The 12,229-nt window shown below is 38.5% G+C and overlaps 1 protein-coding gene across 2 annotated transcripts in view; it reads right to left on the reverse strand.

The window, feature by feature from the left end:
- The window catches only part of Tmtc1 (transmembrane O-mannosyltransferase targeting cadherins 1), a 257,242-nt gene that overhangs the window by 97,509 nt on the left and 147,504 nt on the right, over positions 1–12,229 (reverse strand). The window lies entirely within an intron of this gene.

The raw sequence follows: 12,229 nt of genomic DNA on the forward strand, positions 1-12,229 counted from the left end.
TAATAATAATCAGAAGCACTGTAAAGCTAAGCTAATAGGTGACCTTTATGGCAGTATAAACCATTAAATTAAGAGAAATCACAAATGTGAAAAATTAAAATTATTTCTCAAACAGTGGTACCATCTGAGTAAAAGCATTCACTACAGACTAGAAATTCTTGCTGAGAATCACAAAGCATATAAATCAGGAAACAGAAGTAAACTCTGAAAGCTTCTTTTTCCTTTATCCAACTATCTAATTCTTCACCAATAAATTCATTCTTCCACCTGAGGTCTACAGTTCAGGGGGGCAAATCATTGCTATTAAATGGTGTGGCTTGTGATAATATAATGGCCCTGAGAAGGTGAAGAATAAGAGACATGACTTAAAGGTGGGGAGGAACTCCTGCAGGAGAGGCAGAGGTAGGGCAGAGTGTGTCAGGCAGAGCCAGCTGCATATCACATGGAACACAAGGAAACGGTGTGTAAGGACCCACATCACCGTCACAGGCGACACATTATGACATTTCATGATGACAGCGACAATGATGACAACTGTAGAACAGCCACAAGTGTTCTCACTCCCTGGGTGCTGGCACTGTGCCGAGCGTGTCTGTGGCTGGTGTCCTGTTGTGATCTGGCAGGCTGGCGAGGTGAGGACAAATGGCACAGGGAGCACTGGCTCTACACAAAGGTGCCCTCTCCGCTTCTTAGCCCAGCGGCGCTGTCTTCCTCTGGAAGAGACTGTCTCCCACCCTCAGCAGACAGTGACAAATCTCAAGAGACACTAAAGACTAGGGCAGAATCCTGAACGTAAGGCACTGCGCAGTCTGTCTCACACAACAAAAGCAACAGAATAAAGCCATATGGAAGGAAATAGCCACAAAGGAGTTTCAAATATGCTCCATCTCAAGACAAGGTGCAAATCCAGCTTCCGCTCCTCAACATTGTGTCAGATGAAGGGATAAAGCTCATTTTCAAACTCAACAAAAAATGATTTGAATGAAAATTCCAGCTTTGCAGCATGGCTCAAGGGCCATGCTGACCACAGCTACTGACCTGGAAAGCCATGACAAGGAGCAGAAGGCTGTTCCCACAGAAACTGGGAAATGCCCACACTTAGAGGAAGTGAACAGTACAAGTGATAATCCCACTGCTTGACATCTTTAACGCAGCAAAAATACATTAGAAGCACAGGAAACATGGAGTAATAAAGAAGATACTCAATGGTTCAACTCCTCTAAACAATCCAAATCTCACTAGCTACACGTTATCTTTTATTGCAAATCATTATTGCGACACAAAGTCTGCAAGAGCCACAAAAAAAAAAAAAACCCACAAAAACTCCAATGCTTCAGCCTGAGATTCTCAAAAGGTTTGGTCATTATTCATAGAAAAGACTGGAATACACAGCCTTGCTGGTGGACATATCCTTTCTCTCTACTGGACATTCATTCCCAGAGTGGCCGTACTTACTGTAAAGGGTGGGAGCAAACTAGTGCACTGTAAAATTCCTGGTTAAGAAAAACTCAAGCCAACAATGAGCTCTAGATTGTTCTTCATGCTGTGTAACAGAAACTCAAACAGTGACGTGGCAAGGCGAACAAGAAGAACAAAGGAAGAAGGGCACAGAATGGGACAAATTCTGCTTGAAACTTTCAAAAACATTAAGTGAGCTCTTTTGCAATAAAAAATAAACTGCTCTGGAGGTATTGCATTTCTCATACTATGAAAAGAGGACAAACCAGAATGATTCTGGTTATTTCTAAAGACATGTGACATTTAGGTTTTAGACCTAATTCTCTCACTTATACTGGGCATGATCGTAGCAGAAGTCTGACTACCCCTGCATTGCTGATTCACAGGGACAGCCTGGTAGGGTGCCAAGGGGCCTCAAAGAGACCAAGAATTGGAATGACATTGACCTTTTTTTTTTTTTTTGTAATTTTTATTTAAAAAAATAAAGCCAAGAAAAATAAAACAGAACAAAGCTAATCAAACAAATTCAAAGAGGTACTCAAGGAAAAAAAATCCACTGAAAGCTGGCAAAACCATTTAAATGAAGCTGAGGACAGAAATTTCAGACCTTGAAGACAGGATCACAGTTAACGATCATGAAAGGATAGAATTTTTAAAAATAACAAAGCAGCATGAAATAAATTGTCACATCAAGAAAACAGAATGACCACAAATAAACAACCTAATGCTACTCTCAAGCTTCTGGAAAAACAAGAACAAGTAAATCCCAAAGTTCACAGAAGACAGGAAATTGTAAAGAATTGTAAAGATCAGAAATTAATGCAATTGAGACTAATAAAACAATACTAAGAATTAATTAATCAAAGAGCCAATTTTTTGAGAGAATGAACAAAATTGATAAACCTCTAGCCAACCTTATCAAAAAGAAAAACTCAAATTCACACAATAGCTATCATCACAGTCTGTGTTTCTCCAGATCAGCCAGTCGCTTGGAGGGCAAGAATGGGGGTGGGGACCTTGGCCCTTCCTGTCCCCCAGTCCATGTAATGGAAGGGCCTGGTTCTCTCCCTAGCGGCCCACACATGACGCTGATTCGCAGCAAGGGATTGGCTTGTTTTTGGATTCTTGGTCTCCTCCCCTGAAGTCCACGAATGGTACTAACTCACAGGAAAGGGCTGGCATCTCAGTGACACCTCTCTTAACTTCTACAGCAGAAAGAACCTGATCTTATTTTCAATATGTGTAACATGTGCAACAGCAGATGCTCCACAAGGGCCGTGTCTGTGGAATTGTGGGGGGCGGGGGTAGGAAGAGAATGCAATGGGTATTTTATTTTTATATTTGTTAATTTGGAACTGCGGAAATCACTGAATATTAATAAAAATCCAAATAAGTACAAACACATTTGTAATGCAATGGAATACCAGCCCTTCCAGAGCCTTGGCTGGTAACAAGCCCAGGAGACAGAAGAAAGGTTTTCACAAAGAAACTATCATAAATCAGTAAGAATAGTTCCCAAATAATGCCCAAAAAGTCCTGATTAGTATTAGCAGAGGAAAGATTTGTACATCTTTTAGATTTAAAAGTAACTTTGGATTCAATCACCATCTCCCAAGTCCCACTTCCACCCCTCCCCACACACAGGAGCAAGTGAAAGATCTGGACTTTCCCTTAATCTCATTTCCTGCCTGCCACACCTGATCCACCCAAGACATGAGCATACTACAGATACAGGTCAAGAACAGAAAGGTGGAAGCAGGGAGCACCAGCCAAGACTTAACACAAAAGATGCATCCGACACACACACACACACACACACGTATCTCTCTGCCATCATTTCCTAAGCACTACCTTGATCCGCTCCTGTTCTAGCCTCCTGGCTATCTGTGAATATTTCAGGATGTTCCTTCCTCAGGACCTTGCACTTGTCTTTGCCTGGAATGCTCTCCTCCACTTACTCACTCACTCTCCTGCTGGCTTTGTGCCTCTGACCTTACATATGAGGTCAGTCCTGACTTCTCTGTGGCACTGAACACACAGCAGAGAAAAGTTAACTTGGAGTGTATAAACCTTGTGCAGGCAGGGCCTTTGGTTTGTTCACTGTAAATCCTAAATAGGCATTCGCTCCATATTAAGACAATGAAAGAGGAAGAAGTACAGTGGTGCCTCAGTTCACAAACTTCATTCTTTCCACGAATCTGGTCACAAGCCAAATTGGATGAAAACCAAATCAAATTCAATGGTCAGGTTCAATGTTGATCTTAAGGGGAAATTTGATTTGGTTTCATCCAATTCAGTTTGCAACCAGAATTGTGGAAAGAATGAATGGAGGTACTATGAATGAGTCTGAAGTGAACACTTCTCACAAGTCTAAACCCAGGTTGGTCTTGTAAGATTGAGACTCAAGCAAACAGAACTATTTTCCATGATTCTTTGGTCCTAGTGTATATAATTGTTAACCCAGTGATTTCTTTTTTGACACTGTTTTGTAGTCTTATTATCTCAATATTTAACAATATATACAGGGGTTATAAAATAATTTAAAGTCAAGACTTGGTATACAGTACCCACATCCTTAGATGTTATTCAGGTAGACATCTGGAGCTCATGTTTCTGATGTTATTACCCAAATGTCACCCAATGCTTCTTCTCAATATAGGAGACTTTGGGAAGAATGTGATTTCTAACATCTAGTCCTATTGGTTATTGTCTGGGCAGCAAAGCCCTTAACATCCCACCTGTAACAATAAATCATCGAACAGAAAAAAGACAGGATTATTCTCACTTTCCGAAGTTCCTACCCAATTTTTAAAGCCAATTTCCATCTCTCTTCTAGTGTGTTAAAAAAAAAAAAAAAGAAATCAAGTAAAGAAAAGCCAGAGTATGAAAACATTACGTAGAAGCCAAATCTTTGTCTCCAATCTCTGAAAGGAGGAAATGTAAAAAGCTTTGCAGTCTCTAAGAATTGCTGGAGAATCTGGTAAACATTTTTGTTTTTTTTTCTCTAAGTACCAGGAATTTAACTCAGGATTTTGCACTTAACCAGGCAGGTATTGTGCCACTGAGGTATATTCCTGGCATGAATCTGGTAAATGTCTGCCAAGAATTTCTAAGATAAAAGCCACTGTAGAAGACCTAAGTCCACTATCAACACAGCTGCAATGTCCTGCTGTCTTTTGTATAAAGTGTGGAGGAGACTTTGAAACAAATTTCATGAAAGAGAAGGAAGAACAACCTTCCAGAGAGAAGCCCCATCTGGTCATCATGGTATTGAGGGTACTCTGTGGAGGCTAAAGCCTGACTGTGATCTGATCTACTATGGTACCACCACGAAAGTCTACATCTAACACAGCTGACAGTGGTGACAGCTGTGGAACTCACCACTGCCTTTACCTAGTGGGGGGAGGAGTCAAGGAAAACCGCTTGTGCTATGCCGACTCGGGCTCCACTTCATTTGCTCCTGCAGGTCAGGTAGAGCCAGCAAGATGCCAAGGCCGGACCCTGATAACCTCACATTCACAACTCACCGTGTAGACACAGGTCAGACCGAGATCTAACCAACAGACTGCTCAGTTTTTGATACTTTATTAGGTAATTTATAATGAACAGCAAGCGATATAATTTAGGGAATCAATATGGAGTGTGACATGTTCTTGGGGATAGAAATGTGGCACTGAACAGAAAATAAAATTTCTGTCCTCATGGGGATGGTGTTCTGGTTGGCAGAAAAAGAGAAAAGATAAATAATAAATAACCAGTTTATATAGAATTTTAGGAACTAGAAGTATGTGAAGAATAGTTAAAAAAGTGAAAAGGAGACAGGAAAGGTGCACAAATATGTGACTGCATCTGAAGCACAGTGGTCAAGTCAGGCTGCCATTTCTTGAAGATGTTTCTTCACACTGCCCTAACTTTATACAACTGCCTTACAAAAAAGTGACAAAGGTGGTTACTTTATGGGGTACATGCAAAAGAACGAAGTTGGATGCTACTTCACTGCAGAGGCAGAAATTAATTAAAAATGGATCGCTGAGCCAAAATATGAGCTAGATTTATAAACCTTGTAGAAGAAAGCATGGTCTTAAATTTCTGTGACCTCAGATTTGGCAATGCATTCTGAGATCTGACAATAAAGGTATAAACAACAAAAAGAAACAACAGATAATTTGAACTTCACAAAAATTAAAATTCCCATGTATCAAAAGTCATTATCAACAATGTGAAAAGAAAATCTATAGAATGAGAAGAAATACTTGGGAATCAGATTATCTTTTAGACATTTAATATCCTGAACATAAAAAGAATTCTTACAATTTCACAACAAAAAGATAAACAATATAATTACCATTGGGAAAAGGACTTGAAAAGGTACTTCTCTAAAGATGATGTGTGGATGGTCAATAACCATATGAAAAGATGTTTAACGTCACTAGTCATTAAGGACATGATCAAAACCACAATGAGGCATCTTGTCATATCATTAGAATATTTTTAGTTAAAATGACAAAAAATAAGTGTTGGCAAGTATATGGAGAAACAGGAATCCCTGCATATTGCTGATAGAAATGTAACACAGGGCAAAAGAATGATTTAGGAGTTGCTCAGAAAGTCACAAACAACTATATTATGATCTGGCAATTCCACTTCTAGTCACACATTCAAGAGAAATGAAAATGTAAGTCTACAGAGACACTAATATATGCAGAAGCATTATCTGTGATAGCCAAAGGTAGAAAGAGCTGAACACCAATCAATGGATGACTGGAGAGACAAATTATGGTAGATATAGTGAAATACTATTTAAGCACAAAAAGGAACAAAATATTGATACAACTTTGATGAGCTTCATAAATATTAAGTATAAGAAGCTAGATAAAAAATCTCACTTGTGGTACAATTTCATTTACAGTAATACCTTGGCTTACAAATACTCCCGTCCGCAAACAATTCAGTTCATAAATAAAAGCTTTTAGCAAAATTTTGCTTCCATTGGCAAACTCTGCCTTGAGTTACAAACATGACCACAGCTATCTTTCCCACACAAACAAAAATGCAGAAAATTTCCCCTCAAATCTTAAAACAAATCAAGTTTGTAAACTGAGGTACCACTGTAAATGATATATCCAGAATAACAAAACCCACAGAACAGAAATCAGATCAGATGCTGCAATGTGATGGGGGAAGGGGCAATTATATATAATTACATGTAATTACTTGTAAAAGTTTAGAAAGTCTACAGAGCTGGTGGTTACACGGTGCTGTGAATATGCCAAGTACCACTGTGAAATGCTTTTTTAACTATTAAATGGTTAATTATATGTGTGGTGTGACTTTCATCTCAATAATGAAATAAGATGCTTACTGGTTTGAAATTGTTTTCATCAAACGTTTGGGACCTGTATTTAAATTTTAGTTCTACATTCATCCCAGTGTTTCATCTATCTGTGACATTTTAATCATGTTTTAAAGTTTTACTGAGGTACACTTTTAACTAAGCTTTACTGAGGTACACATATTCATGAATATTGAGAGTTCATGTTGGTAAGCATTGTAAACATGTAGTCCCACAATCAGACCTCAACATGCATGCAGTAACTCCAAAAGTTTTTCCAAGTCTTTTGACAACTGACCCCCATTTTCACATGTTCTGTCACTATAATTCTGCCTTTTTAAAGATTTGATATTAATGGAATCATTTAGCATTATTGCATCAGACAATTATATAAGCATAGGACCTATTCAGAAATAGGAATCATGATTTTTGCACACAGCCAAGGGCGGACAGAGCAAGGTGTGTTCCAGCAAGTGTCAGTGAGGGGAACTGTCCCAGAACTGGGCAGAGGGGATCTGATCTTGCATCCATTGTTCTGGACCCTCCTGCACTGGCTGACACGTGCATCTGCAGGTAGAAGACTGTTGGCTCCTTTGTGGCTTTTCTGTGGCAGTTGGCAGACTGTCTTTTGAGAACATGGAGTTTGTTTAGTCATGCATTCAGCCAATTCACCTTCCAAAATGAAGATCAGAAAGACATGCTTTATCTGGCTTTTTCCAAGTTCCATACCATACTCTTAAATGTCTGTCTTCACTGACTTAACGCACTGTGTCTGAAGTTCACCCATGTTGTTTTCAGTTTTTGAGTAGTTTATCACATCCAGTTTGTACATTCACAAGTGACTCAGTTTGTACATTTATAAGTGAAGGTGCTTTGATTGTTTCCTATTTTTCAGCTATTGTTAATAAAACTGTAACACTTCTTCAGGGGTATCTGTGTTATTTTCCTTGTAGCTGGGACCAGACACCCGATACCCATAACACAAAGGAGGAGAAATTTATTTGGCTTACAGTCCATTGGATTTCAGTTCTCAGTTGGCTGGTGCCCAGGCAGGGCAGCATGGCAGAGGGGCCTGGTGGAGGAGAGTGCTCACGTCATGGGAGCAGGGAAGCAGGGCACAGCGAGTAACAGGAAGAGATAAACCTTGCAGGCCGTGTCCCCAGTGACCCATCCTTCAACCTGGCCCCACCTCCTAACAACAAGTCAGTCATGAGGCCCTACAGTGCAACTGCCTTCCAAAGGGCCTGCCTATGAGGATACAAGGCTTTGGGGGACAGCTAGATATAAACCTTAACAATCCATCCTGGTGCCTAAAAGACTCACACTTTCCTTACTGTGCTTAATGCATCTCTCTACGAGCTGCAGAAATGCTACTAGTTACAACACTGCTGAAAAGTCCAAGTTCAAAGGCGTCTGAGATTTAAGGTGAGCTCTTAATTATAAGTCCATATAAGCATTAAAAAGAAAGTTAAACACTTACAACATATAATAGCACATGATAAACACTGCCATTCCAACAGGGAAGAAGAGAGGGAAGAAAGAAACTTTTTTTTTTTGGTCTTTTTCGTTTTTATCGGTACCAGGGATCGAACTCATGACTGCCTGCTTGCAAGGCAGGCGCTTATGCCGCTGAGCTACATCCCCAGCCCCATAAGAAAGAAACTTAAAAGACTTAAACTCAGCAGGGTAAACATTAAATCCCTTAATTCTATGTCCAGCACCCAGGGCATAAAGGGGTAAGAGGAACTATAAACAGCTTGGGTGGTCCCACCCCATTGGCACTGCTGGTGGCTGTAGCTCTCATGGCTTTTCTCTTGGGCTGGCTTTACTCACTCCCTGCAGCTTTCCTCAGATGATCCATGTTCTCAGCTTCTCCTACCTTCTGGGGTCTCCACTGCACCTTCGGCTTCACACTGCCCTCTTAGGGACACTGTCTGGCCTCCCCAGGTCTTCTTCTGAAATATGAGTGGAAGCTTTCCTAGAGGCCTTCCAGGATGACTGAGCACTGTGAAAGGAATCTCAGGAAGCCAATTTCCTAGGCAGTAATGAATTTGGGCTTTCTTTTCAAGAAATTTTGATTCTGGAAGGGTCTATCCTGTGACTTACTACAGTTATTTTATTCTACTGTCCTTCTGTAAAGTACTTGGCTTCTTTGTAATGCTAATCTAACAACTAAGCTCTTCTCTGTTCCAGTTTTCTCAGACCCCATTTTTACCAGGGCTTCCTGTCTGGCCAAACTCAAAACATTTTAAATCATTCGGCTGGGTTTTTGGTCTCAATTCTCAGTGTACACCTGTCTAAAAGCCCTCAACATAGCCTCGCCAAGGTGTCAACATTAGACTGCACTGAAGTTTCCTCCACCAGATTAATTAGTCCGCTGCCCTTATTCTTAGACTCCCAAAAAGTCTCAGGATATGATCAAAATGTAGGCAAATTTCCTACCAGAGCATAACACACATGGGCAGGAGTCTAGCTGCCAATGGAGTGCTTCTTTTCCACTAAAACCTCCTGAGCCAAGTCTTTTCCAGCTGCATTACAGTCAGCACTCTGGTCTGGCTCTGGCCAAAATCGCCCATCAAACTGCTCCTGGCAGTCCAGTGCAGCTTATTCAGCTGCCATCCCTAAGCCTTTGCAAACTATGGAAACCATAGCAATAGGTAACTGCTGCCCTGAATTTTGGGAAATCCTGCCTCTATTTACTGTTTTGTCATATTATCTATTCCTGGTTTTGTAAGGTTTTCATGTTTTTTCTATTTGTGGTTCACTGAACTTATTTAATCTGAAGGTTTATAGTCTTAGTAAATTTTTCAAAAATTTAAAAAGCAATCCCATACACGATTTTATATGGGGGTATGGTTTCATTTCTTTTTAATAGATGCTGATGGGTAGAATTACTTACATTTATATTTAACTTTTTAAGAAACTGCCGAAATTTTCCAAAGTAGTTGGCCATTTTTTTAATTCCCACTAGCAAAGTATGAGAGTCTTAGTTTCCACCTATTAGCCAACACTTAGTATTGTGAATCTTCTTTATGATTTTAATGGTATCTCTTTGTGGCTTTCATTTGAATATTCCTAAAAGTTAAAGATACTAAGTATAGTGAAATGCATTTATGTATACTCTGTGTGTCTTCTTTAGTAAAATATGTTGTAGGGGTCATCCTCTTAAGGTCTATCTGAGTCCAACACTTAACATAACACAGATTAACAACAACAAGAAAAGCATAGTATAAGTTTACCATGGGACACCAGCCCCAAAGAAGCAATTAAGAGTCAATTATTTATATACTAAATTGGACATGAAATAATAAGCTGAAAATGTTCCTAAATCATATGAGGAGATTTAAGAGTTATTTCTGTTAATAACTGAACAGAATTCCTCTAGTCTTGACTTTCCTTGTAGATATGGATATTGTCTTTCCTTATAGTGAAAGGAGAATGTCTTGTCCATGAGATTTTCATTTGCTTTTAAGGAAAAGCATGAAGATCAATGATCTTTTTGTAACTGCTATTTCTTAAGTGCGTTTTCCTTAAACAGTCAACATGCCAAAATACCATATTTTAATTCCCTCCATTTGAATACTTTGCCACTTTTAATGGTTTTCAATTTTTGAAAGCACTTTTAATTCCTCAGATACAAATTCTCTATAAATAGATGTATTACAAATATTTTCTAACGATTTGTGACTTGTCTTTTATTTTGATTTATATCATGTGATATGCAAGAGTTTTTTTGTTTTGATGATGCCCAATTTGTCAACTTTTCTTTTATAGTGTTTACTTCCTATATTCTATTTTTGCCTAACTCAATTTCACAAATATTTTCTCCTGTTTTCACCTTGCATTTTTGGTCTTATTTATTTTTTTGTCTAGGACTATAACCCACTCAGAATTCAGAATACATTCGATGTACAGTACAAAGGATTAAGATTTTTTTCTCAGAGATAGTCAGTTATTTTTACTCATTTTATTTAATGATCACCATTTTCTTTCCCCCATTACCTTGGCAAGTTTATAAAAAAAAAATCAGCTGAACACAAGCATATGGGTTTAGCTCTTTTGCAGGATAAGATGGTTAACATTCCCCTAAGGGAGTCGGTACACATACTTAGATTCCCTTTTCCTGTTTTCATCATCATTACTGTAACTGATCTCTAGTTCATGTTTGTTACATATAAATACTGCATTCAAGGTGAACAGCTGGCACATAAACATGATGCAGCATAAATTTTCTTAGGGCCCTTGCTCTTCCCACTTGCCCCACCGATTTCTTGGCCCCCTTCCCTTTGCAAAAGATCTATCACCATGTTTTTTTTTAAATCAATTATTTTTCTCATTATTTGTACTTTGAATTGAATCTCTCACTATGAACTAAATAAACTAAAACCAAAATGGATCAAAGATCTAAATATTAAAATAAAAACATTTAATCCACTAGAAGATAAAGCAGGTAAAACTCTTGAAGTCATTAGTACAGGCAAAGACTTTCTGAACAGAATTCCAATTGCACAAGAAATAGCAATTAAGAACCAACAAGTGGGTTTAGCTCTCAAATTTTACTTTTGTTTTTTTTTTTTCTACTTTTTTTCTTATGCCTAACTGACATATGAAGACATAGGACACTCCTATTTCTTTGTATATCTAGTTAATCTTTGGTTAATAACTAGGCATTTAATGTCATACACTGTAGTGACTCCATAACTTTATTCTTATGAACTTGCTGGTTTTAGTGTTTTACTCATGAATTTGCCAATCCTTAAACTAGAAAATCTATTCCTCTGCCAACTGCTGACATCTTTTTCACATTTTTTTTTCTTTTGTCTGGATGTGTGGGGTTCTCCCTCATACCTACAAGGCTTTATGGTCAGTCAATGATGTGTGAACATAGGTAATACAGAGACAACTGAAGTCAGAGAAGCTTCCACCCTCTGCTGCCCAACCTGTGTATGGGTTGAAGAATTCAGTCAAACTCACAACAAATAAGTGAATCTTCTGGCTTTTAACTTTCCTTATTCTCTTCAGGGCACTCAGCCAAATAGGTTGGTTAGTAGTGCTAGAGTATATCATCTCAGCATTTTATCCACGATAGCAATTTTTCATAAGTGATCCAATGCTTTGCTATTTTTGAAATTATTGCATTTAATAATTTTGTTCAATTTAATTCATTGGGGGAGGGTACGATAAAGAAACCACCCAACTAATTCAGGCAGTCAATTAGTGGAAGTAGAATTATAACCAGTCTTTATATTATGTGCCATTATTTCACATATCAAATAAGTTACAGTAAGTCAAACAAATTAATGAAGAAGTGGCCATCAGGAAGGAAACTTCTTGTTTATAAGATTCAGAGTCATCTTTAAGTGTCTACAAAGTGGAGATATAGTCAGTGAAATCATCTCATTAAGATAGGTATGGTTTGTTAACTCAGCTAAAGTCTAA

Source organism: Cavia porcellus, unplaced genomic scaffold (assembly GCF_034190915.1).
Source record: "Cavia porcellus strain 051 isolate PalLab524CR breed Dunkin Hartley unplaced genomic scaffold, mCavPor4.1 scaffold_8, whole genome shotgun sequence".
NCBI classification, from domain to species: Eukaryota; Metazoa; Chordata; class Mammalia; order Rodentia; family Caviidae; genus Cavia; species Cavia porcellus.